Raw genomic sequence first — 24731 nt, 5'->3', positions numbered from 1 at the left:
AGCTCTCTGCAGAATCAGAGCAATGCTAAATTGTTGTCAAGAGAATAGAAAAGTGAGGCTAAAGCTTGGTGAGTTTTCCTTCTTGCCAATAAACCTGTTACACCAACTTACTTTGTATCTAGAGACAGAAAATAAGGCTCAGAAAAACATATGAGCAGCCAGTCTGGGTGTTTAAAGTGCCTGATTCACTCTCTGAAATGTAAAGTGCCTTGAATAAAGAAATGAAAAAAATAGAAGCATCAAAAATCAATCAAAAAAATTGTAGCTCTGTATAGATGGTAATGATACATGTAGATAAAAATGAGAGAGAAAAAAGACAAGTTCAGCTCCTGAGATGCAACTCTATATTGCCATTATGCTTTGCAATTTTAATTGAGTCATCCAGTTCTCTTTTACAAAGCACCTTCCACAACAGTCTGAAACTTTTGATGTTCAAGAGATCAGACATAAACAAAACTACAGTCCTGTGCGCAGTGGACACCTGTTTTACGCTGACACCATGCAGTATTTATATTAACATTTTAAAATTTAGAACACTCTCTTTACTCAAAATTGAGTTTGTTTCAAAACAGCTCCAGGCTGAAAGAGACAAAACCCCCCAAAACCCCCACGTTTAAAGCTCTTTTTTCCTTTGAAGATAATATCAATTTCAAAGGTGCACAAAGCCATCACAGTCTAAATTGAGATGAAGCTACCAGTTCCTAACCAAAGCACCATAGCCTCTGGAGTTCTTAGCCTTGTAAGAATTACTTGTAATCCTTAAAAGAATTGCAAAAATATTAAATAACATACTTGATATTACAGAATGTATCATATATGCTACTTTGCATATATACTTATTATGAAAGTAATAGCTCAAATTGTTGAATGAATCGAATGTTGCCATGCCATATGGGAAAGCTATCTATGATTTCATTTGCTGTTATTTACTGCATAATTTTAAATCTGTTTCCTGCAACATATCTGTAGTAAAATAACTGCCATAGCAAACGCTGTAATACCTACTCTCAAAAGCTTGCATTTTGTATTGCCATTGTTAGGACAAAGGCAGCAATGATATTCAGTGTTATTTCAATTTATGATTTAAATCTTGGGTACTTTGCTCTCTCCCGTAAGTCCCAAAGAGCTGGGTTCTTTCCCCAGTAACCTGTGTGTCTTCAGGCAAGTCAATTACCTTTAGTGGGAGCCGAGAAACTCCAAAGTGGTGCTGAGTTCTGGGTGACCTTCTCCAGCCAGAAGTTTGAACTGTGAAACATGAACAAAAAAATCCCCGTATTTCCAAGGTATTTACACATGTTAAGCAATCTTAGGGCTTGTCACAAGTGGGTCACTTTTATTAAAAGATAGGAAGATAGGGTACATTTTATAGATATGTAAAAACAAAAGGCAGAAGTTGTCATTTATAGGTGTTCAAAATATAATTGCAGTAAACTTTAATGTTATGGTTTTAAATTCCTCTCTTTCAAAAAGTAATTGAAATGAGCAGGTTGAAAGTCTCTATCAAAACTGGAATATGTAGGGTTTAGATTCAATTAATTTCTTCATTGAAAGGATCTAATTTCTGGGAAGTCTGTTTTTATTTTTCCTGCAAGGCCAAAGAGTAGAAACATTTTGCTTCTCAGGGGAAAGGAAAAAAAAAAAAGAAAGAAGAAAATAAATTGTTTTCTGCATAAACATAGAGTGTCTGATCAGCTTTAGTGAAACAGTGATTTCTCTATGAAATACCAGCACTTCCCAAGTTGGCAGATCTTGGCATACATATGGAGAATGGGGACAGTTTAGCTGCTTGTGCAGCAAATGACCTCACATCTGATGAAAGGGGCATTACAGTGAAACATTCAGCTTTCCTTTCCTTTTTCAGCATCTCCCAGCCCTTGCTTCTATAGTAAGTTGACTTTGCGTGCCAATAGCAAAGCAAATGGGAGACTGCCCCTGCAACAAGCAGATTTTAAGTCGTGGCATAGTGATAAAAACTCTGAAGGCTGTCATCAAATGAGTGGAATAATGTCCCACAGAGAGATGGAATTGCACAAGCCACACTTTACCTCAGCAAGACTGTGCATCTAAATGTAGGGATCACTTTATGGGATACTGAAATGATTTTATATTTCCTATAACATTTCTTGAGCAAAAAAGAGAAGCTCAAAAACTCTCAAGTTATTCATTTCAGGATTGGGCAGAGTTGGAAAATCTTAGGGCTAAGGTGCTGTGCTTTCAGCTGTGATTGTATCAGTGGAGCCTCTGAAAAAGGAAAACAAGTTATGTGGTAAACAAAGGGGATCCCAGCAGAGCAAAATCTTACTGTAACATCTGTGTTTATCTTTTAGCTGTTCTGGAGCTCTTTTCATGAGGAACACCTGGGAGAAAGTTTTGAAAACAGGGCAATATTCTAATCCATACTAGTATGTGCTGCATATGTATATATGCTAACAGGTAGCACAGCCTACTAGGAGTGGGGTTATAGCGTGAAATGGTGCTGAGCATTTGGTGTCTGTTTTGTGTATCGGGGGGGTTGTTCCAGGCTGCATCTAGGCTGGTGCCCTGAACTGAATCCCCGTGAGGGCATTCATTTAGATGAGTTTTTATTAAAAAAACTCATTAGATAAGTTTCCACTTCCCAGATTAGGTGGGTCTTCCAGTTAGTTTCATCCAAATAAAACTCAGTTTCTGTGCTCTGAGACACAATGACATCCAGCAAAATGTGGTAACTGGAAATGATCAGGAGATTCTCTCAAGGAGCACACTGCTGGTACTAATACACTAATGAGGACACAACTTCAGACACCAGCTGCAATAGTGAGACCAGCTAATGTTTATGTATTGATTCAGGCTTTCAGGTTCCCAAACCTCAGAAAAGAGTCATCACTGCACTGGAGTGCCTAGCAGGTTATTCACTGCAGCTGGCTTTGATACATTTCAGACCCTTTTGCTATGACACGATCCTTTGCTGACTCCATCCACTCTTCCACAAAAACCGTGCAAGGTACCAGAAAGGGATATCACAGACAGTCCAACAGAGCTGTTTGTCCAGTCACCAGGCTGGCAGCTATCGTTCATTCACATTCTACTTCCCCAAATCCCTTTTCCTGTATTTATCTATTGATCATATGAGAGTGTGAATGCTAAAATATATGTTTGAGACAGCTGGAGTGACTATTTGAAGACTGTAAAAAAAAATTGTTTCTCCTCATTTACATCTGTGCTTCCTATGCTCTGTTTTTATACTGGTTCACTTCTGAAAGGAGGATGCCTTTACTAGCGAAGAAGAGCCAAGAAGTAGACCAGGAAATTGGGAATAAGAAGTTCCAGGGCTATATACAGGTTAATTCCTATTTTCCATCTAACCTTGTGCAAACACCTTGCTTACTGTGTAGCATTGTAACTGCACCAAAAACTGAGCTGAGTAACAAAAGAGAAGGAAGAAGTTCATAAGGATTTATTTAGATCTCCTGTTGATCAATGCATACCTATTCTACTAAGAATTTAGTAACTACAGATAAGCAGGACCTATACAATCTAAGAAAAGCAAGACACCCAGGCATATCAAACAAAATACCTCTGGCTGAGATGAACTTCCATATGGGATGGGATTTTATAGCGCACACTGGCAAGAATCCATCAAATGAAGGGGAACCGACCTGGAAGATCCTACAACACATTACTGTCAAGTCAGCTGCAAATCATCAGTTCTGGAATCCAGAAGGGAAGCAAATATGCTGTGTGCAACTGATTACATGGGCCAACACTAAAGCTGAGTTAGGAACAGGACATAACACAAATCTCTAGCATGAAAACTTAACTAAATGAGGACTGGATTTCAGCATCTCATCTGTCTACTTTTGTGATCTGTTATTGGCAGCAGCCTGGCCCAAATTGATCAGGAGCCTTCTGAAGGATGTGAGATCTCAGAATTAGAAGTGGGCTGCAACACAACATGGCTAAAATTTTTTGTCATCTGGTAATAAAAAAAAATAAATGCCAGGAATCTTTTTTTCTATGATGGTCAGAGACATGTATGAGAATGAAATATGCAGCAGCTACCCAGATTATCTCTTTTGCAAAAGGGAAGATCACGCTTGACTACAGAGAGGTTAAAGTGACAGGTCAGAAGTGGCTCAGGAGACAAGAGGGAATCTCTCAGAGACATTTAACTAAAGCTCTGGGATTCAGAGTCCAAATCCCTGAAAGAAGATGGTCACAAATGCTACTCTAATGAGTTCTAATGCCAATTATAAATGGTGTCTTCTGCTTGGTCATGAAACTGCATATGGCAGTGCAAGCAACACATGGGGTTTTTAAATTATCTGGGTTTGTTCCACACACAAAAAGTACATCCTTATTACTTCTTTTTATGAGATCCACCTCTGGTACCTTATGCTTAATGATCAGTGCAATGTAAAACATCAGTCACTGCTGCAAAAAGGAACACAAACAAGCCATGTTACTCTGCTGATTTATACCTAGTGTGGCTGAAGAGTAAACCAAGGAAATGCCTTCTCCTTGCCGTATTAGAAGCTACAGATTATAGTAAGCACATTTTCAATATTTACTCTGTGCATCTTGGCTCAGGGCTGTCAGTGTTCTTAGAGTAAAGCCTCTTGCATGTATTCATAACTTAATTCCTTACTGAGACCCCTCAGATCCATGTCAATAAATAGTTTCTTAAGATGATGTTACTATTTAAGAAAGGCCTTTGACTTTTCAAATAAGAATATATTTTAAAAATACATTGAAGAATGCTTTCCTTTCATGTTCGTGGGACTCAGTGAGAGGGGAGGGAAAATTTGTGTAGGTGTTTTCTCCCTAGTGTTTCTAACCTTTAACATGTTCGAAAATGCACCAGTACACAAAGCGACCTACCTAAAATGCTTTAACAGTTGCTCAAATGTTTCTATCTTTTTGTCCCCTCCTGCACTAACCCACACACAGTTCAATGATCTTTGTGGAAAAGTCAGCTGAAATGTAACAGAAAATGATGTTCCTTTTATGCTATTTTACGAGATGAATTTCACAGGAAATTCTGTGGAGTCTCTTCCCCTAGAATATTTTGCTACTTTATAAATAATCTTTGTACATACCTATTCCATTTCTATGCTACATATGTCCAGAGTAAAATCAGTCTTAAGCCTTCAGTTTTTTGCACTTCCATACTGTGGCAGACTGGAGATGGTACAGCAGCTGATAAGCTAATAAATATAACATGAAAATACATAATACATTCTATTGTTAGCACTATTTATCGATCCCATTACAAACAGCTCTTAGAGAATAAAATTAAGTCAGTGTTGCTGTGGTGTTTATATGGTGTTCACATAATAAGGAGCAGTCCTCGTCCAAGAAGTTTATATCTATACTGGCAGGTCAGAGGAGAAATCGGGAAGGATTGATATACTGATGTCAGGTATCAAAAGGGCCAATCTGAAAAGCATTCTTCATTTAAGCCCTGTTGACTTTCCTAGAAATTGGGATGCTGAAAAAACCCTAGCTCTGAATGTTTATCCAAGAATCTGAATTCAACATGGTATTCATATAATATCAATTTGTCATCTCATATGTGGTGTGATTTAAGATGGTCATTTACACTCCCTTTATAGTCAATGTAGAGAAAGTTGCATCTTCAGAGAGGAGGTCATCCTGTCTATTTTTGGTACAGATTTTATGATGGGATAAACTGCTTTATGAGGTACCTATATAGGGTGATATGGTTGAGTATAATGCTATTCAGGAATATAAAAATAAAGGCAGGTGAACAGAAGCTAATTAAGATATTTTAAGACTTTAGTTCTCATGAGGGTTAAAACGCTTTCTGTCTTTTTTTTTTGTGATTTCACTTTTGCTTTGTTTTAAGCTGTCCTGACAACATTTTTTAGTAAGGCTGAAAAATAATCCCACTGGGAAACATACTTAAAAATATGCATGGATTCTATTCAATGAAGTCATCTAAACAATAAGATCATTAAACTAGTCACCTATGTACATGTACAAGATATTATATGTTACTTAGTCTCATGAGCTTGGCACTAAGAGTGACATTGCATTTGGAAGAGGTATTTCAAGCTGACTTACAACCTTTTAACAGAGAATGCAATCAAGCCTAGAGACTTCTGCTGTATCACAGATTTTAGCAGATCCCAGACATTATTAGCTATAAGCATACAAAGGTTAGTTCATAAGTCAATGGTAATGATTAAACGTTGCTGTAAAAGGAGATAGAATTTTAAGAGTGTACTAAAATTCTTTCTGAAGATTGCGCTTTTTGACATCAGCCTATCCCTCCTCTGGCAGAGGCACCATTCCAGCTTTAAATCTTAGGCAATTGCTGCTTCTCATAACTTGTTGCTAAGTTCACAGCCCCTGTTTCTCACCAGGACGCCCAGCTTGCTTCAAATGAACATAAGCCTCTGTTTAGGAACCCTTTCTTTCAAAATAAATACAACATAAAAGTGGCACCAGGCAGAATTTTGCAAACAACCTGACATTTAATACTCATTTGGAACATGTTATTTTAGGATCCTTAAATCAGAAGGGAAAAAACCAAAATTAAAAATATGTCTCTGCTTTTGACACTGCCTATCTCCTTGTCCTCTTCTCCAAAAATGTCAACTCCCCCTCTGTAATGTTCAAAATGTTTCCCTAGTTTCCTGACATATTAATTCTTACATTCTGAGTGGCAGTCATGCTGTTTTCAGAGGTTCCGTTCTTGTCTGCCAAAGGCTAAAAATATGTCTGGTCACCAGTGCATCCAAGGTAATCCTATTCATATGTTGATGGTCCTTGAAAAGCCCTTCATTCCAACCTGGCAATGCCTACAAGTTACCTAATTCCCTTCAATTCTGCTTTTCTAGAATAGAAATTTTCCCTTAGTCCTGACAGCATCAAAGTACATGGGTAAAATGAGCCAATGCAGCAACGTTCAAAAAGATGAATGGGTAGAATGAACCATATCCATCTTTCACAAGAATAATGCTAAAATTCACCACCCTGTCCCACAGCTACTCAAAAATTATGCCACTGGTTTAAAAATAATGAAATTTTGAGCATAGAAGCTTGGATTCTTTTGTATTCACACCAGAGGCTTCCTTACTTACAAGTAGGGGTTACAGACTCTGCCCTAGAGTGGGATGGTCCAGCACAGTGCAGTGAGGGGGCAGAGAGGGACACGAACAAGGGCAAGACAAAAGAAAGTTATCTTGATACTGTAATATTAATTCCCGAACGCTAATGCTCTGTATTTGACTTTTAATTAAAAGAGAAAATTTCCTGGTGAAACGTGAGAGGGTCCCAAGCATATCCCGCCCTCTTCCAGGAGGGAGGTTCCAGGCCAGCACAGCGGAGGGCTGCCCCTTCCCGCTGGGAATGCTCCCAGACCCCGCTGCAGCCAGCCCCTGCCCCTTGGGAGCTGCTTGAGCTACAGCTACGTAGTAAAAACCAGCTTTGCTTACAAAAGACAAGAATGTGTTGTGTAAAAATGCAATTAAGGATATAGCCCTGAAAAAAAGTAGTTGTAGTACACCCGTAACTATGATCTCTTAGCTCTGACAAATCATTACAGAAACTGGTGTTAAAAAAACTCTATAGTGTTACCAGAATTGCACATTGAACTGTCTAAAGGCTCCAAATGGTTTCTTCATGAAGCACTTGCTCCTCACATACTGGCTTCCCCAGTAGCAGCTTAGGTCTGCAGTGTTACAAAAATCAGTTATCTTCCACGTGTAAGCTGCTGTTCTGTTCATCCCTCCCTTGCCAGGGAGTGAGACTGTGTCAGAAAACATTGGGATCCCACAAAAATGAGTGCAGGTCATGAATTATTGAAGACAAGTATTAATATCTACAGAATGAATAATATATGTTGAGGCAAAGTCTCATTATTTTTCAAACCTCTTTTGTAACTTGACTCATTGCTCTTTGCATGTGAAATTATACTCATATAATCTACATTACAATCAACTAAATATTATTTTCACAAATCCAAATGTTAACTCACTTTTTTTTGATACTTCAGATTAGCTCCATGGAATCCTCCGCTGTAGAAGGAGTCATTATTGTTCCTGGTGGACCAGAGATGGGTTTTGAACATCCCTAAAGTTTTAGAGAGAGGAGATTTGAAAAACATTACATTTGGATAATTTACATTTAAAAGGTAAAAAGAAATGAAAGATTAGCCAGGGAGCCATGACAGTCAGTCTAAATTCTTTTTTGCTGTGCAGCAAGTGCTATTGTAGTGATAGGTACCTGAGGATAGTGGGAAGATAAAAAGAAGTTAGAAAGAGGGAGTCACAGGATGTCAAGAGGTGATAAGGCTGAACAATAATACATTTGTTAATAGTGACATTAAAGCTTTTTGCTTTGTCATATACAGTTCTAGAAGCATGACTATGTGACAGCTTCCCAATGCAGTATTTTTGGCTCTTTGTGGAGATATAATCCTCTCAGAAAAACTACCATTGCTCTGGATTTAAACTTTTGGCAAGGATCCCAGGAAAGAAATTTTGCAAGGGACTAAATTATGTAGGTATTGAATCAGCAGATAAAGAAACACATTTTTAGAACCATATGTGCTGGTACAGCAGAGCAGGAAAGAAGATGTCACATATGAATATACATTTCTATTAGACTTTTCCCTTCAAATGACATCATAGCCTCTATTTTCAAGAATGTACACTACATTTTGTAACTGCAGTTGCCTAGAAGGTGAAGAACAGACCATGATCAAATTATTCCATGCACAACATCTCCTTGAATCTGTGATTGCCTCTCCTTAGACCAGCAGTCTGGTTACAGAAAGGGCTGAGATGGCACAAGGTGTTTTTCCTCTTGGGTGTGGAACTCAGGTACTTCAGGTTGACACATAACAGAGGCTGGATCCAGATACAATAGAGTGTAGTAATCTGAAAACAAGAAAGAGTAGCTGTGTTTCCATCAACATTAGAAATGTAAACATTTTTATTTGAAAGAATTTTTTTAAATCAGAGTTAGCAGAAGGGTTTAATTTACTCTATTTTAAAAGTGAGGATTCTCATGAGAACTCCAGCTGAAGTTTTCCTGTTCCATGGTTGGTAGGCGAGACTTCTCAAGAACGCAGATTTGAATGATATTTGTCATAGGTTGTCAAGGTCAGGTTAGATGGGGCTTTGAGCAACCTGATCCAGTGAAAGATGTCCATGCCCATGGCTGGGGGTTGGACTAGGTGATCTTTAAAGGTCCCTTCCAACCCAAAGCATTCTATGATTTTATGATTCTATGATTGGACTAGGTGCCCTAAGGTTGGTCTGCCTTTTGAAGTGTAGAAATTCTTCTAAATTGCTTTCTCATACTCACGCCCAAAGAAGACCACATGATGTGACCACCACAGATCCGTGAAACACAAGTCCACATTTCTAAAGCAAGCAGCATGCAAAGGCTGTCCCAAAATTGTCTGAGAAGACAACAACAAGCCCGCTCTGTTACCAAAAGGGACCATCCCATCATTCCTCTTGATCCTGCTTCCACATAACTACCCTTAAGTTATTGCTAGTATTATGTGACCCACAGGGTAAATTTCACTATTCAAATGAAAGTGAACCATTTAATTTTTGGAGGTTACATTTTCAGTCTGATGATTCACACAGAACTGCATGAATACTAATGCTTGCTCAAAGAAGCAGAAGGGAACTTGCAGTTGGAGGAGGTCAAGTTAGATAACCCCTTGAGACGATGAACCCACTTATGAAACTGCACCCTGATATTCTCAAAAATTCCTTTATTCTGAATACTAAAGCTTTGAAATGTTGTGCATAATACATGGCAAGTTCATATCCACAGAAAATTTCAACTAAATAATTTCTAAAGAACAAGAGATTTTAACACAGAGATTCAATCATTACATCTTTCATTAAAGAAGTGGTAAGATAGTGTGCCCTGTATCATCTCACATCAGAACCAGCAATAAAATATACAGCTGCATATTCCAATTCAGGAAGCATTGCAATTTTTATGTAGCTTGATTACTGTTAAAAAAATGTTATGAAAATGAGTAATGTTTGATGGACATACTGGCTGATTCTGCTTGTACAATGACTGTGTACACTCCCTGTAGGATGATCAAAATAAATAAATGCAAGGACCAATATAATTTCCTGAAGTGCAGTGAAAAAGTACAAATAATATTTCAAGTAAAATCTTTGCCTCCCAGCCTTAACTGTGCTGTGGATAAAGAAAAATACAATAGCTGCTCCAGCATGGTCAAGATTTCTGTGCTCAGAAAACAGCTGTGAAATATCACTTTTCTACTGCCAAAGAAAATGTTTAAAGTAACTTTTCTTTGTAATTTAGCTAATGTAAGCACAAAGTGCTTTCCCCACCCTGTTTTTAATAACAAGCTAGCTTTGGTTTTGTCTTCTGTCTTTTCTTAAGTATCTAAATTATAAAATGATGAAGTTATTAACTTGCTTTCTGTGGTGTAATGGTAAATCTTAAAAAAAAAAAAAAATCAATTCAACACCATGGTGTTCTAGGCTGGTCCACTTTTCTGTTGCTCAAATGAAAGTAGATAAATTTATGTAGCCAACTTAGCCCTCAGTAATGCCACTACCCTGTTTTGGTCCCACAAAAATGTAATTACTTTTTGAGTTACTGGAATTCAATGCTCCTCAAATCTAGGCAGTTACCTCTGTAATAAACAAAACTAATTACGAAGAAAACATAAAAGCATGTATATAACATTTTGACAATGAGATATAAAAGGTGCTTTATAGTAATACTGAAATGGAAAGCTAATCCCATAGCCAAAGTCCACTGGTTAAATTCCAGGAGAATATTCTGTATGCGGAGCTAACGTAACACATAAGAGTAGAACCACATATAATTTAATACAAATAAAGTAACTAGAATTTTATTTATTAACAAACTGTATAGTTTAATAAATTATTATAAATTAGTATATATTCAAAGCCTTATTATTGTATACACAAATTAATACACTTTTAGAATATAGATTTAGTCTCTTGTAATCCTTGTCAAGTCATCAGACTGTAAAAAGTAAGAAATGAGACCCAAAATAAGAAGGCACAGGTTTTTATTATTGAAACCCAATCAAAAGCAGACTGCAACAAATCTGGGTATAGCTTTTCTGTATTGCCACACTACAATGTGTTCAGCACCAACAGAAAAGATTTTTAAGAAGGTAAATTAAATAAAACCCTTTTCATGTCTTCAGATGGGAACTCATTGTACTGTTTTAACAGAGGCAGACAAAGAATCCCAGCATTATGTTTAGAGTTTAGCCAGGTCCTTGAAATACATGACCTCTGATAATTCTACTGTTATTTGCCTGTTCCCATTTTGAAAGATCCATCTATACCTTCTAATATATTTTCTCTTTTGTTGAAATTAATGATCCAGCTCTATAAAGATTTTCTTGTTAACGTGCGCTAGTACAGTGGATATGGATCTCCCTGAATCAAGGTAAATGTTTTATAGCATCTGGTTCTAAGCTGCAGATTCTTTTGAGAAGTGGCAGGAATCTGGGACTTTGTAGTAGCTAAGCAGAGTGGGCAGATCACTTAATCACTGAAACCAGATTTGCATGTTTGATTTTTGCAGTATAAAGGCAAAGCACCTAAGAGAAGACAGCAATTCAAGAGATTCTACTATCTCTGTAATATACAGTAAGTTACCTTGTTATACAAGGAGTATTTCAGTAAAGATTGGTCATTTGAATTATTTGCTGCTTGGACTAACTGAATGGCTGGAATTCAAGATCAAGTTTGTTGGACTCCGATGGACAGACAAGTGATGTATTATATTCATGTGTAGAGGAAACGAGACCTCTGCCCCTTCACAACATATGCAGTTTCAGGTCTACATATAAAGAGGGTAATAGAATAACCAAAGCAGGTAGGAAAGAAGGGGCCAGTATACTGATAAGCACATCAGCTTTTTAGCATGATGCTAGGAGGATAAATGCAAATTCTTGTCCTTTTTCATGGGAATTAGGGGAATAGTTTGCCTCTAAGACAATGTTTTATCGAGGCTCAGAATTTCCTTGTGCTGATCCTTCACCAGCACAATTTGTGAATTCCTGTGCACTGGTAATCCCCATCCTCAGGTCTGCAGGAACCATAGCTTTACTGGGAATTGTGTACTATACTCAAAAGTAGAGCTGGTTCTATTTATCAGTTCGGTTATTTCCTCAGACTTCCCTAGAAATTCCTTCAGCTCTGCAGTTCATCTTTCCTAGTACCTTTCCCTCCTTGAATTCCATCTGGCTCAGTATTTATTGATTTGCTAGGAACATTTTGACTTAGCTTCTCACAGAACAGATCAACTATTCAAAAATCGCTCTTGATTTCCTGCTTATGTACATATGCTTCTTCCTATCTCAGTTTCCATTAATCTGTCGGTATCTCTAGATGTATCCCTTCACCAGTTCTTGTACTTTGTGGTTTCAAAGTTCTGTGCACTATTTGTCATGTCGTCCCTGCTTTTCTTCAGGCACTGTCTAACCATCGTTTGCTTTCAGGTTTGGGGTTTTTTGTTTGTTTTGATTTGATGATTCTAACCTTAATTTCTTCGGTGCAGTTTTGTTTTGTCATAGCCCTTTTGGGAGGATTCCCACCTACAGTGTGAACTTTAAGATCTGAATGTAATGCTAACTGTTCCATCTTCATCTATCTCAGTGTTTTCAACTTGATCCTTGTGCTCTGCAATTCAGTAGAATTCCATATTTAAATATGTATCTTAATGCCTTTGACACGTTGGAGTAAACTTTTTTTTTTTACTTCTCTCTTTTTGACTGTCAGTTCGAACCTGTCAGTTCCACCACAGAAGCTATCAGGAGCTACACAAAGTATACGCATTTTGTGAATTAATATTTACAACGACAGGCAGTGGGAGGTGATTTTCCTGAAAAAGCTTTCGTGCTAAATACAAAGTATTTGTGTGTTAAATTGCCCATCAACAAAGAACTAATGCATCAAAGAATGACCTTTACTTGTTCATCTATGCCATCAGTCTTAATTCAGAAACCCAGCAATACCCTTAAACAGGATAATTATGTAGTTAACCTCACTCATAAATCTTCAGTGTAAAAATTAGGTATATGGGCTGAATGATATTTTAGTTTTCAGTTTCCATTTTATAGCATTTTCTTAGGCTAACAAGAAGAAACAGAGGAATAGCTTGTAAATTCAGGGGGCGTCATCCTAAGCCCTTGCTTGAATTCAAATCAAGGCCAAAAAATCTGTGACGGAAATACCTCACATTATTTGCTTAATTATGCAAAAATCTGAATACCATTATTTGCTTAATTTTGCAAAAATCTGAATACCATTTTAGTGAAAGCTCTCCTGTTCTTCTGCTGTAGAGAGCCTGGGATTGAAGTGTCACGGCAGTGTATGTGTAACCTCAGCTCCCATCTCCCAGTACGTATTCTGGGGTTCCTGTATCCATCTTTGATGAAAGAAGGCTGATCATGCTTCCCTACAGAAATACACTTTCCTGAGAAAAGGTATCCAGAAGCAAAGGGGCCTCCTTAAAACAGCGTATAAATATTGAAGGTGTGTAACATTTGATGTTTCTACCCTATAATAATGAGACTGTTGTTTGTAGAGTGCCTCCTGAAATACACATTACTGCTGCTCAACATGCAGTCCACCAAGGGCATTGTGAACGAGCTAAAGCACAGGCTGAGCACCCAAGGAGCCACTGCATGTGTAAATGCTGTCAGCTTAAGGACTTTTACTTCCTTAATGGCTTATTCAGGGTTATGTCAGTAAAGGAGAACTTGATTAGTAGAAATCAAGGTGCTGTCCTATGCTGTCATGATTTACAACTTACATTCAGACAAGCTAGCAAGATGCAAAAATAGCTTTAAATCATATCTATTTTTCATCTTAGATCTGGGCAGGAACCAATGTGGATTTTTTTCTGCAATTACAAATTAAAATAAGTTTTAAAATTTGCTCTAAAACTAGCAGACAACTGTCCTTTCTGAAAGGTTGCGCTGACAGCCAGGGACTGGCAGAATGCAATTTGAAAACATCCATGCAGAACAATGTCATAGGAGCTACTGTCCTGAGAAGATTCCCTTCCTTTCAAAGTATGTCTGGATAATCTTTCTCTACTGCCCAATAGTTATTCAGCGATTTCCATTTCTGTGTCTGTGCCTTTTCATCTTGTCCAAAAGGATCTGTCCATCCTTTGTGATCAGATTCAGGAATCATTCCAGAGGTAGTGTTTCTGATTACAGGCACGCTATCTTCATATGTGTATATTGCTGCAGCTATTTCTTTCATCTGCCTTTCCTCCTCAGTAGACTCTAAGACGTTTAGTCTTAACTTAGAAATTCTGACCAAGTCAGTTACGGAGCACTGGACAAACATTAGCTACAGAGTGACTCTAAGCTGATGCCTAGTATAATTGCTTTTCACAGTAGAAATGCTACACTTTCTCTTTTCATCCCAGAAAGAGTAGCATCCTTCCTTCTCCAGCTGAACTAGTAAAATCAATACAATTGTAATTTCACTGAGTATCATGTTCTTGCAATTATGACAGGCTGCATTCTGCGAAACATCAGAACACGATAATCAATGCAAAGAACTCCAAGTATTAGACCAATTCCCTGTTTTTCTGTAAGTAAACACAAACACATATACCATTTGTCTCATTCAATGCAAATTCCATTAGATTCTACAGAGAGTTTGGGCTCCATCTGCAAATGCAGCTGATTGTGCTTTCCTCATGTAGATCTGCTAACTCCTACTTTCAGAGAGCAGATTTAATCACTGAAAATAAATTACTCAGGAATTAGCTTCACAGGAAAAACTGGCTCAAAAATTGATCAATTTTATTGTTTCAGAAAGTTCATAAGTGTCTCATTTTTCCCCAACAGACACATCTCTCGGAGAGATATTAACTGTAATGGAGCAGGTTAAATTATTCATATCTTTATAAGATGGGCAGGCTTATCATGATGTGAAATTGGTAAAATAGGTGAGCTATGGAATCTATGGAGGGTCATCTATCATAATGTACTAGGTAACCTTCACATACATGCCCAAGTGTCTTTGATTAAGGGCTTTTCTTCCATAACTTGTGATAAATGCAGGAGTATTAATATTCATTAGCTTGTTACTGAAGACAGAGAACATATTCCAAAACAGGAATTGGGCAGTAACTAGAGAGAGAAAACTTTAAGCTTTCGGGTTAAAAAAAAAATTAAAAAAAAATTAAAAATTGCCCACAAGAGAGAAGAAAAGGGAGTTAGTTGTAGCAATGCCATTATAAGAGTGTTGTAAAAGCTCTGTAGGAAAAAGGTTATTTATTCTAAGACTACTAAATTAAGCAAAGGATGTAACAGGAAAATGGCTTTAGTAGTTGAAGTCTGCAGAGTTCCAGCAGCCCATAATATAAATAGGGACCCAGTCTGTTAAAAAAAGATATCTGCTACAACTATGACATTTCTTCCCTCTGATTTTGTGTAGCAAGTGTCTGTAGCATTAATTAATGCAACAACATGTTGTTTGCCAGAGATTCATACACTTTTAAAGAAGGCCCTCTAGGCATATTTGGAAAAGTTCCACAAACTGATTGCTGATTTCTCTTTCTATTCCAGAAATAGGGGTAACCTGAGTGCTAACAATCATTGTATTTGGAAAGTAAATTGATTAAGCTAAAGAAAACAGAACAGAGAGTGAGAGAGATTGAGACTGCAGGAAAAAAAGGTCATCTGAAATGATGCTAAAAAAATGTCCGTGAGACTGACATTCCCTTCCTTTGCTCAAACATCTGTATGCTGCTTTGTATTTTTTATAAAAAACAGTTTGGGAATAAACATTGATACAAACACCCATATTTTTCTGTGAATTTAAATTTCAGAAGCAGACAGGAGAATTAACTACTTTTTGTTTTCCATTCTCATGTTTATAACTTAAAAGGTTCCAGTTACCTGGCTAGACATCAGAAAGAATAACATGGGATATAGGTGATCAATTACTCATCAAAACCAAGGAACAAATATCCCTCAGGATATAAACTTCTTGTCTATGTTGTTCAGCTTTTGCCTTTGGGAAAATGAATGCATTTTCAAAATTTTGAACTGTTTTTTTCAATGAGTAAATTAAAAAAAAAATTAAATTCAGCAAGGCTCTTGCAAGATCAAGCCAATATGAACATTTTATTGTGCAATGAAATTCATTCTTTAGCAGAACTTGCAGATAATATGTAAAGTCCTACCAAACTATATACAGGAAAGATTGATTAGCTAGTAGCTGTAAAACCTTCAGCTACACCCCTATCAGTTTGGCTCATGTCCTGCTCTGTTAAGTCAACGAGGTAATAGAGAGAACCTGATTAAGGCAGAAGCTGTTTGCATCCTTATGTTAAATGCTTTGATGTTACTCCAAGCAGCTGTGGTAAGCTGAAATAATTAGTTGAGGTCATCTCAGTTGTTTACTCTCCAAAAATCAGTTTCTGCTTCATTGAAAATTTTTTTTTTCTTTATGGGCAGAATATCTGTATTATCTTTTTAGCTCTTAGCCTCCTCTTCAGTCCCTGTACACACAGGACAATTCTGGAACATGGAGGTTGGTGGTGTTTAGCATTTTAAATCACTGCTGCTCTCCCAGCTGTGCAAAACATATTATTGCTATTCCACCAGCTACATTCGGCTTTACAGTTCTCTTCTCATGTGGCTTCCAGAAATCTGAGGTGAGATTTCACATGAAATTCATCCCAAAATCAGAGGGGATCTGTTTTGCTAAAGCCTCATGCAAAGCCTAATGGCACCAATGGAAATATTTATTTTGATTTTCACAGCTTTTGTATCGCATCTCCTACCTATCCATACAGACATCTCATCTTACTCTTCTGGCAGATGGTTGCCCAAGAAACAGCTTCTACATTACTACTCTTGAAATACCAGGGAAATCTATTCCCACACAAGTTCTAATATTTGGGAGTTATTCCTCCAAAATAAACTCTTGACTGACTCTTTCTAGTACCAACTCTAACTGCCAGATCTTATACAATCCATTAAATTTCTCTTTTCTTGTCATTATAATGGCTTTCTTTTTTATTTTCTGTTCATTATGTATTTATTGTTTAGAAGATAAAGCTTTAATCTTTCCTTTCCCTCGTTTCTAACAGTTCAGTCATGCTTATCCAGTACAAACTTGATTTAATTTCTTAGCAAAAGCCACAGGGAAATTGAGGAGGTGCCCTTCATTAGTCTCTCTTGTAATTATGTTTCTAACTCCGCTTTCTAAAATAGCTCTTAGGTGCCTTCAGTTCTGGGGCTGGTTTGAATCTGATCAGTGGCTCATTATCTGACATTTTTTTAAAACTGCTGAAACAGATAAACTAGCCTAACTTGGAGACTACTTAGTGTGTGTCCAGTAATTTTAAGTAGGAGAAATTGCAAGGAAATGCATCAATTCCATGATGCATTTGTTTTCTCTGAACATTGTGATATTACTGCTAGTGAATAATAATCCATACAGATTCAACCACTTACAATAACAACGCTTAACTCCATTCCGTCCATCATAAGGGCAGTATATACTCAATTACATAGGCAGAGTCAATATATACATTTTCTAGTATCTGGAACAGCTAATATGCCCCTTTAGCTGACCGATTGACTATTTTCATGGTCTATGAGGGAGACGGCAGTATTTTTCTTAAGTTGGCACAAATTTCCAGTCTATGGAACTATCAGTTCTTTCTTTATCTTTCTTTTCTGTGTCTTCCCTTTGAACATAACCCCTTGGAAAAGGGGTCTGTTCCCCTTGATGAGCAAATCCAATTTAGGAGGGTACATCAGGACAGAAATTCCTGAAATCTATATGGCTGCGTAGGGAGACAACAAGCATTAGAAGTAAAACCCTTTTGCTTTAAGAAAGAGATCATTGCTGCCCAGAGGAATTCAAAATATAGAAAAGGGATTAAAAAAACAACCCTCAACAGAAAGCAAATCTGACCTCCTGACCTTCTTTCTCCTGGACTGATGGAGAGTCCTCTTGGTCAATGTCATGAGTCCCGAGGAATACATAAGACTAGCATCCCTCAGGTCGCCATTTGGCCGTGATACAGACTGGATCACTAAATTTTTCTGTTCTCAAATGAACGGTCTTTGCTCTCTGACCTATACGATCTGGTGTGACTCTAAAAATGAGGGAGGAGGCAGGGGGTGGTCAGCCCTCACATTTCTTGTGAAGCAGCCATCAAAATTGCCATTTATTTGTTTCCCTTTCTGTAATGGCAAATATCCTACCATTGGAAAGGGACTGAGAACATTATTACAGTTTGCCTTGAGGTTAATTCATCAGATCAAGAGCACTATAAAAAAGATAGTAGCTCCTTAGCCTACTAACTCTAGGCTTTGTACAAAATCCAGCTCCACAAGCAAACCTGAGTGTTGGTGGCTAATGGCATATAATACATGCACAGTACAGCAGCAAGTATACAGGTAGTACCTGCTAGGATTTTCAAAGACTGTCTTTGCAGCTGCTTCAGCAATAAATTAGTAGTATCATTTGGCTCATGTTTTCTCTTCTACCTCATCTGACCCAAACTCTCTGACATCAGGAAATTGTGGGTTAAAGAGTAGAGTGACTTAGGTTTATCCTAGTCTTTTCTGCTGGAGCTATTCCGTAGCATATCTGATTCAATATTCCCTGCATCTTTGAGATGCATCTCAGACTCAAATCTGTGCCATGCCCTGAGAGCACTCCAACCCGTAGGCTGTAAACTCAATTGTAGATATCTTTATTTCATTCCAAACCACCGAGTACTTAATTAATTTTACAAAACCCTACAGCTATGGCAGATTAAGCCCTCTGCAAAGATTACCTATCGTCCTCTGAGAGCACTTTCCTGGGAGGTAAGGAATGTGGTTTGGACCTTATTTTCACATGTATTAGAGGAAGACCTTCTCTCACACCTCAGAGAAGTGTTTTAACAAATATGCCACATAAGCAAAGGGTCCAATGTCCCTTTACACTACTTAATGAGTAAACTACACAGGAAAAAATTACTTAAGTGTTCACTTAAGAGAGAGAGAGACTAAAGGCAATGATGTTCCCTTGGTTATGGTCTATAACAGCTAGCTAGCTCTTGGCAGCTCCCCATTCAAATTGTTGGCTCTTACCTTTCTGTTAAGCACTTGAAGCCATTGCCCAGGGATCCCAGGAACCCTAGGACTCAGGGCTTTCATCAGCCTTTGTCTCCAGCTTTTCAGGACATCAGTTCTGCACTTTCTCCCCATGTTCTGATCCTTTACTCTCATGCCACCAGTTATCTCTCTAGGTCTTATCATTCACTTACCTTCTTTCCCAGATGCTGCACACAACTGGAACAGGAATGCTAGAAAATTACTGGAATTTGCATCCTACCGATAAGGCTCACATCAACCCTACAAACCACCCTAACTAGGTCATCAATCCTCAGCTCTTCTTTGACACATCTGAGCATGTCATCTCTCCCTCTACCTCAGCTTTCCCCATCCTCAAGCAGGATCTTACTGCCTTTCCTAAGAAGTACAACAGGATCCAGTATTACCTTTCCCTGTCTCCTACCCTATCATTATCCATCCCCCTTGCGATGTACCTTCTCTCCAGATATACCCCTTCCTACCTTTTCAACCAAGTATCAGCGACAACCTTTCTACCCATTACAGTCACACACAGGGTGAGACATGGTCAGCCCACGTGCTGTAACTGGCAATTAAGCTGCACATGCTGTCTACTCATTTGTCTCTGTGAGTAAGTATGAGCCTCAGCAAATCAAGCAACTATTTCAAAATGCTTTTTTTACTCCACTAGGCAAATGAATGAGACAACCTGACCCAATTATAGCCAAAAAGATGCTACCATGTTGCTCATAACAAAAAAGTACTACCTTAATCTCAAAAGAGATATCTATAATTAATTCCTCCACTCCACCCTGGTCTTTTTCTCATCTTCCACTGGAGACCTATTAAGTCTTTTAGCCAAGTCTCAAGCTCCTGTTCTGATTCATATCACCTGATTCATATCTTTGCTTCACCATCTGCTTTTCCACAACCTTAAAGGACCCAGGCGTCCTTTCTAGCTGCTGCCTTCAGACTGGTTGGAAATCTTCAGAAAGAATTTTCCTGTCTGTCTGGTTACCAGTAGAAGCCTCCCTAATTTCCTGCTAACTTATTCATCCAGCACAAAGTGAAACTTCATGCCACACTGGGTCATAAATGTCTTTTGAAATTTGAAAAGGATTGTGGAAAGGGAATTTTCACAGCACTTCTCCAGAGTATGCTCTGACGTTTCAAAATCCAGTGGGGAATACAGATACCCAAAATGTGCAAAAAATCCCAGTTCCATAACTAGAGACAAATTTGGATGTCTTCCTTGCTCGGAAAATTCGGAGAAGTACAGTTTAATCTGAGAGTGATTTGCATCTCTCTCGGGTCACCTCAGTTTTTTCAGCTTTTACTTAGCAATGCACAGTTTACACCCATTTACAGACATCTCTGGCTTTGGACCAGCAAGACTCTGTTAAGAGGTGATCGAATTTATATTCATCACAGAAAGCAATTAAGTAAAGGCAAAGCATGAGTAAGGACAAAGCAAAATACAAGGATGGAAGCAACAGAAACAGAAATAATGCAAATACCCTGTTCAGTCCCTTGAGTCGTCTTGCCTGTGGCTATACCTCATCTCTTTTTTTCCCAGGGACTGTCCTTACTCTCCTGTTCTTGGCAAAATCTATACTCATGATTTTATCCAGATGTTAATATATTAGAATTGAACGCCAAGAGCACTACAATGGGATAATACTGTTTTTAATCCCAAATGAATTAACTGCAATTACATAGAACAAAATAATAAACCAATTATAAATGTTAGAAAACGTAGAATAACATGATTTTGGTTTTCCTTTTCTCTTAGTCATCTGATTTCATTTTTCATCTTGCAAAGTACCATTTTTCTATGTCTGTCTGTTTCTAGTGTTAGTGTATTGCTATTTTCACAGCCAGCAAAACTGCAAAACTCATTACTCTCTTGGTTTTGTGCTTGCTTATTAATTTAGTCTAAACTATCAAAAGGCATTCTACTGGAGCATCAGTTCAACATTAGGAGCTAAGCTGATCAAAAAGTAGGGGTTTCCATCTTTAAGGAAAATTCTGTTACCAGAATAAAACTTACATTTTTTCCCAGAATCCAAACCAACAATTTGAGTTAGAAATGTCCCAAAACCTACAGGTTCTCAGTGAACCTGACATTTGAGAGCATTAATTTAATTGGGTATGTGCAATGCATTTCCAGGGATTTCTACAAAACACTCCCACTGCAGACTGGCTTAAAACTGTGGCCTGAGGCATTTTATGATTAATCTTTTGGACCTTGTTTTGAATTCAGAAGGAGTTCATTAAACCCAAAATGTTTTGAATAAATTTCCAAAAAGAATTTATTTAGGTAGAAATATCTATTAACAGCTCAAAAAAGAAGTGCCATTAGTTGAAATAGGTGGCATACATATATAGCTTTTTTAAGAATTATATTGTCAACTTCACCAGTGTTTCCTAATAAATCAGAGATGTTTTGTCATAATCGTTAAAAAATGCCATTATAAAGGTTGAAATGTACTTGCAGATGAAGCAAGAAGAAAGATTTGCAATTTCTTACTAGCAAAACCAGAGCCTTTTAATGTCAAAACTAAAATTTTCCTTAATACTGAAATGTTGATTAAACCAGTTTTCAGCAGAAGTATTTTATGCATTGAAAATCACGTGGGTTTTTCGGTTAAAAAAAAAAGCAAAAACCAGTCCAGTGACAATTTTGAAAACTTGGTAATAAAGTGAGTTAAATATTGATTAAATATTGCAAATGATTTAACTTCAGAATTCTTTTCAGATTTATCTTCATCTTTGTTTGTTTGTTTCCCTAGGTCCAGCAGCCTATAAACAAAGTGAAATAATTCAATACACACTTTTTGCATACTTCTTCCCAGAAAAGCAGGTCAAGATCTAAGTTAAATCCAGGTGTGAATGTGGTGTAAACACCCTTGCTTAGGGAAGGATTTACCTAAAATTAGGGGATCAAAGACCATTCCCTGTTACCACTGCCTGGGGCTACACACGCACCGGGTCACGAGATAGAACCGAATTATACCAAATTCTTGCCAGCAGTCCTAACTTGAATCTGCATTGCGACTGGATCAGGCCTTGCTGTAGTATTTGCTCAGATAGCTCATTCATAAAGTATTACTTATACGGGTAGAAAACACCTAATAATAAAACCAAACAAACTCCAGAAATCTTGTCCTCATCTGGCATCTTCTGTGGTCTAGCCAGTACCAGTGGAAAGGGAGAGATTGTATCATCGCCCAGCTCCCACAGCCACAGTGCTAGGAATAGTCCCCAATTTGCTATGTACAGTAACATCACTGTCTACATTGTACAGCAAGAGTTTAAATGAAATAAGTTTTCAGGCAAGTTCTTTCAGTGCGCCTGTCAGGTGTCACACAGGAATATAAGATACTGAGATCCCCACAGACAGGATCGACAAGGAAAGATGAGGTCCACAAACACTACATGAAATGGTGATGTAACTTCCCACGGTTAATTCTAAACAAGGGAAGGGCCAAGATTTTACATCAGCTGGGCATTGCAAAAGAACTCAAGTTATTCTGGACACTAGAACTAAATGGAAATGTTTCTGACTTTCTTCTTCCTCCAACAAGCAGGTGCAGGTCTAGCGTGACTTCCTCCTATAAAAACCTGTCCAAAAATATATTACTGCAATAGGGTGGCATCCTGAAATGAGGGTTTATTTGCCAATAAATAGTACCTTCAGATCAATGCAAAGTCTCTGCACTGGGGTCTCTTGAATCTGCACAAAGCCTCAGTGGAGTCTGCAACTAAATCCCAAGCTCGAGGGTCTGAGCAGGAGAGAACCCTGCAGCTGGAGATCCTGGCCAGGACTTCCATCTGACTTCACATGTCTCGCTCTGGGTACTCCTCTCTTTGGAAAATCATTGTGATTGTGAGTATCCTCATTGTTATTACCTGTGATGCAGAACTTCCAAACAAAGGCATCAGAAGTAAACAAAAGTAAAAATGTGCCACTAGATTTGATTTTTGGTGGCTTTTGTCACATGTATAGGTGTTACAATTTTTAAAACTATGGGTTTCTAATCATCATAAGTAAAACTGTTGCCATTATTACAAATAGAAAAGAGCTTCAGCATTGCATAGGCAACATTACTCCAGTAACTTTGGAAAGGTATAGCCCTGAGTCTACCAGTATTAGTAGCTGCAAGTTTTTCATATATACTGTCTTGAGAGAGCAATGAAAAAAGTGTATGACAGAGCAGCTTCAAGATGAAACAGTACACCATACTCATTAGTTTTTCACCTGTTGCAGTCATTTGGAGTTTAAAAGAATTTTGAAATTGAGAGAATTAAAAACTCTTCCAGCTGCCTATGAAAGGCTGATGGGAAATTACATTCTTCTAATTACCTTAAATAGTTTTTGTTTGGTATCCAAAGGCACTGTGCTACATTAAGAAGTTGTCACTCCCTCCATAACCACGAAGAATGGAAGGCTTCTCCCCAAGTTTGAGCGGGCAATAGGAAGGTCAATATAGATTCGTTACGTGTGGAGTAACGGAGCGTTAAGATCTGGTTGTGGCTAATGCCAGGACAAGGTGCTGGAGGTGCTTTTGTCATACTGCTACGCTGAATAATGAAACCCATTCATTCGCACTCCTTGCTTTGGGGAACATGAGGGAAGTATATGCTGACATTTTGAGAACAGCTAGCATTCTCTTTAAGATTTTATATATTTGCCAAACAAGTAATTAAGCTATTTTGGAAATGTGCTGTAATGACAAAAAAAATACAGCGGAAGGACTCAGGTAATGAGTGTCGTGTGTTGCTGGGAATGGGTTGACTTGATAAGATTTATTAAATTGTAGATTAAGGCTTTAGAATTCTCTCAGTGTAAAAGCACTGACAGCACTGTAATTTGTGTCCTAAGAGCGTGAAAATGGAACAGTAGCCTTTAAACTCTCCCTTCACAGCCACCTTTTTCCCATGTTTGTCAGAAGATTGTCTAAATATTTCAGAGGTTAGTCACATCCTATAAGCTCTATGCAGTTCCTATTGCTTTACTGGGAGATTAACACCTTTGACTATGTTTCCTGCTAGTAATACATCCTTGAATATTTGCTGTGCTCGAATGCAACTTTAAGTCAGAAGTACTAAATGTTTTGAAGAAGAGAGACATCTTCAAAACAAAGATCTAAACAAAGCTCGTTTGAGAAAACAGGGCAGGACTCTGTGGCCCCTGTAGTCAGGGATTCAGAGCTGAATGAATGCAGATGCCTCGCTAAATAAAATTGAATTTACTGAAGGAAAGCTATGGCTAGAACCCCTGCATACTTCTTGGTGTCTGGAAAAAAAGTTTGCCTGAATATGATTTAGCAGATGGAGGAGCAGGAAAGGGCTCCATGCAAAAACAGTTGATTAAAAGACATTCATAACATGATAGGGAATTGAATTAATGAAATATTGCCTGGAGTGTGTGAGCTGTTAATATTATTTTAAACAGAAGCATCAAGAAGAGAGCATGCATAAAATTATAATATATGTATATTAATGTATAATATAAAATATTCATTAGCATACAGAAAATTAAAATAAGATAGCATCTAATTAATCTGTTTAACCTCTAAATTACTAATTAATCTCATTAATATAGTCAACATTTGCTGAT

General features: G+C 37.8%; 1 long non-coding RNA gene across 1 annotated transcript in view; it reads right to left on the bottom strand.

The window, feature by feature from the left end:
* Positions 1 to 7984: 7984 nt before the first annotated feature.
* The window catches only part of LOC138687636 (uncharacterized), a 151855-nt gene continuing 135108 nt past the window's right edge, over positions 7985 to 24731 (bottom strand). The window contains exon 4 of the long non-coding RNA XR_011326765.1: positions 7985 to 8079. This is a non-coding gene — a long non-coding RNA (uncharacterized lncRNA). The remainder of the gene's footprint in view (positions 8080 to 24731) is intronic.

The sequence above is a fragment of the Haliaeetus albicilla genome, chromosome 11, assembly GCF_947461875.1.
Source record: "Haliaeetus albicilla chromosome 11, bHalAlb1.1, whole genome shotgun sequence".
Taxonomy (NCBI): Eukaryota; Metazoa; Chordata; class Aves; order Accipitriformes; family Accipitridae; genus Haliaeetus; species Haliaeetus albicilla.
Note: the sequence above shows the minus strand (reverse complement) of the source record. Positions and strands in the feature narration are given on the sequence as shown.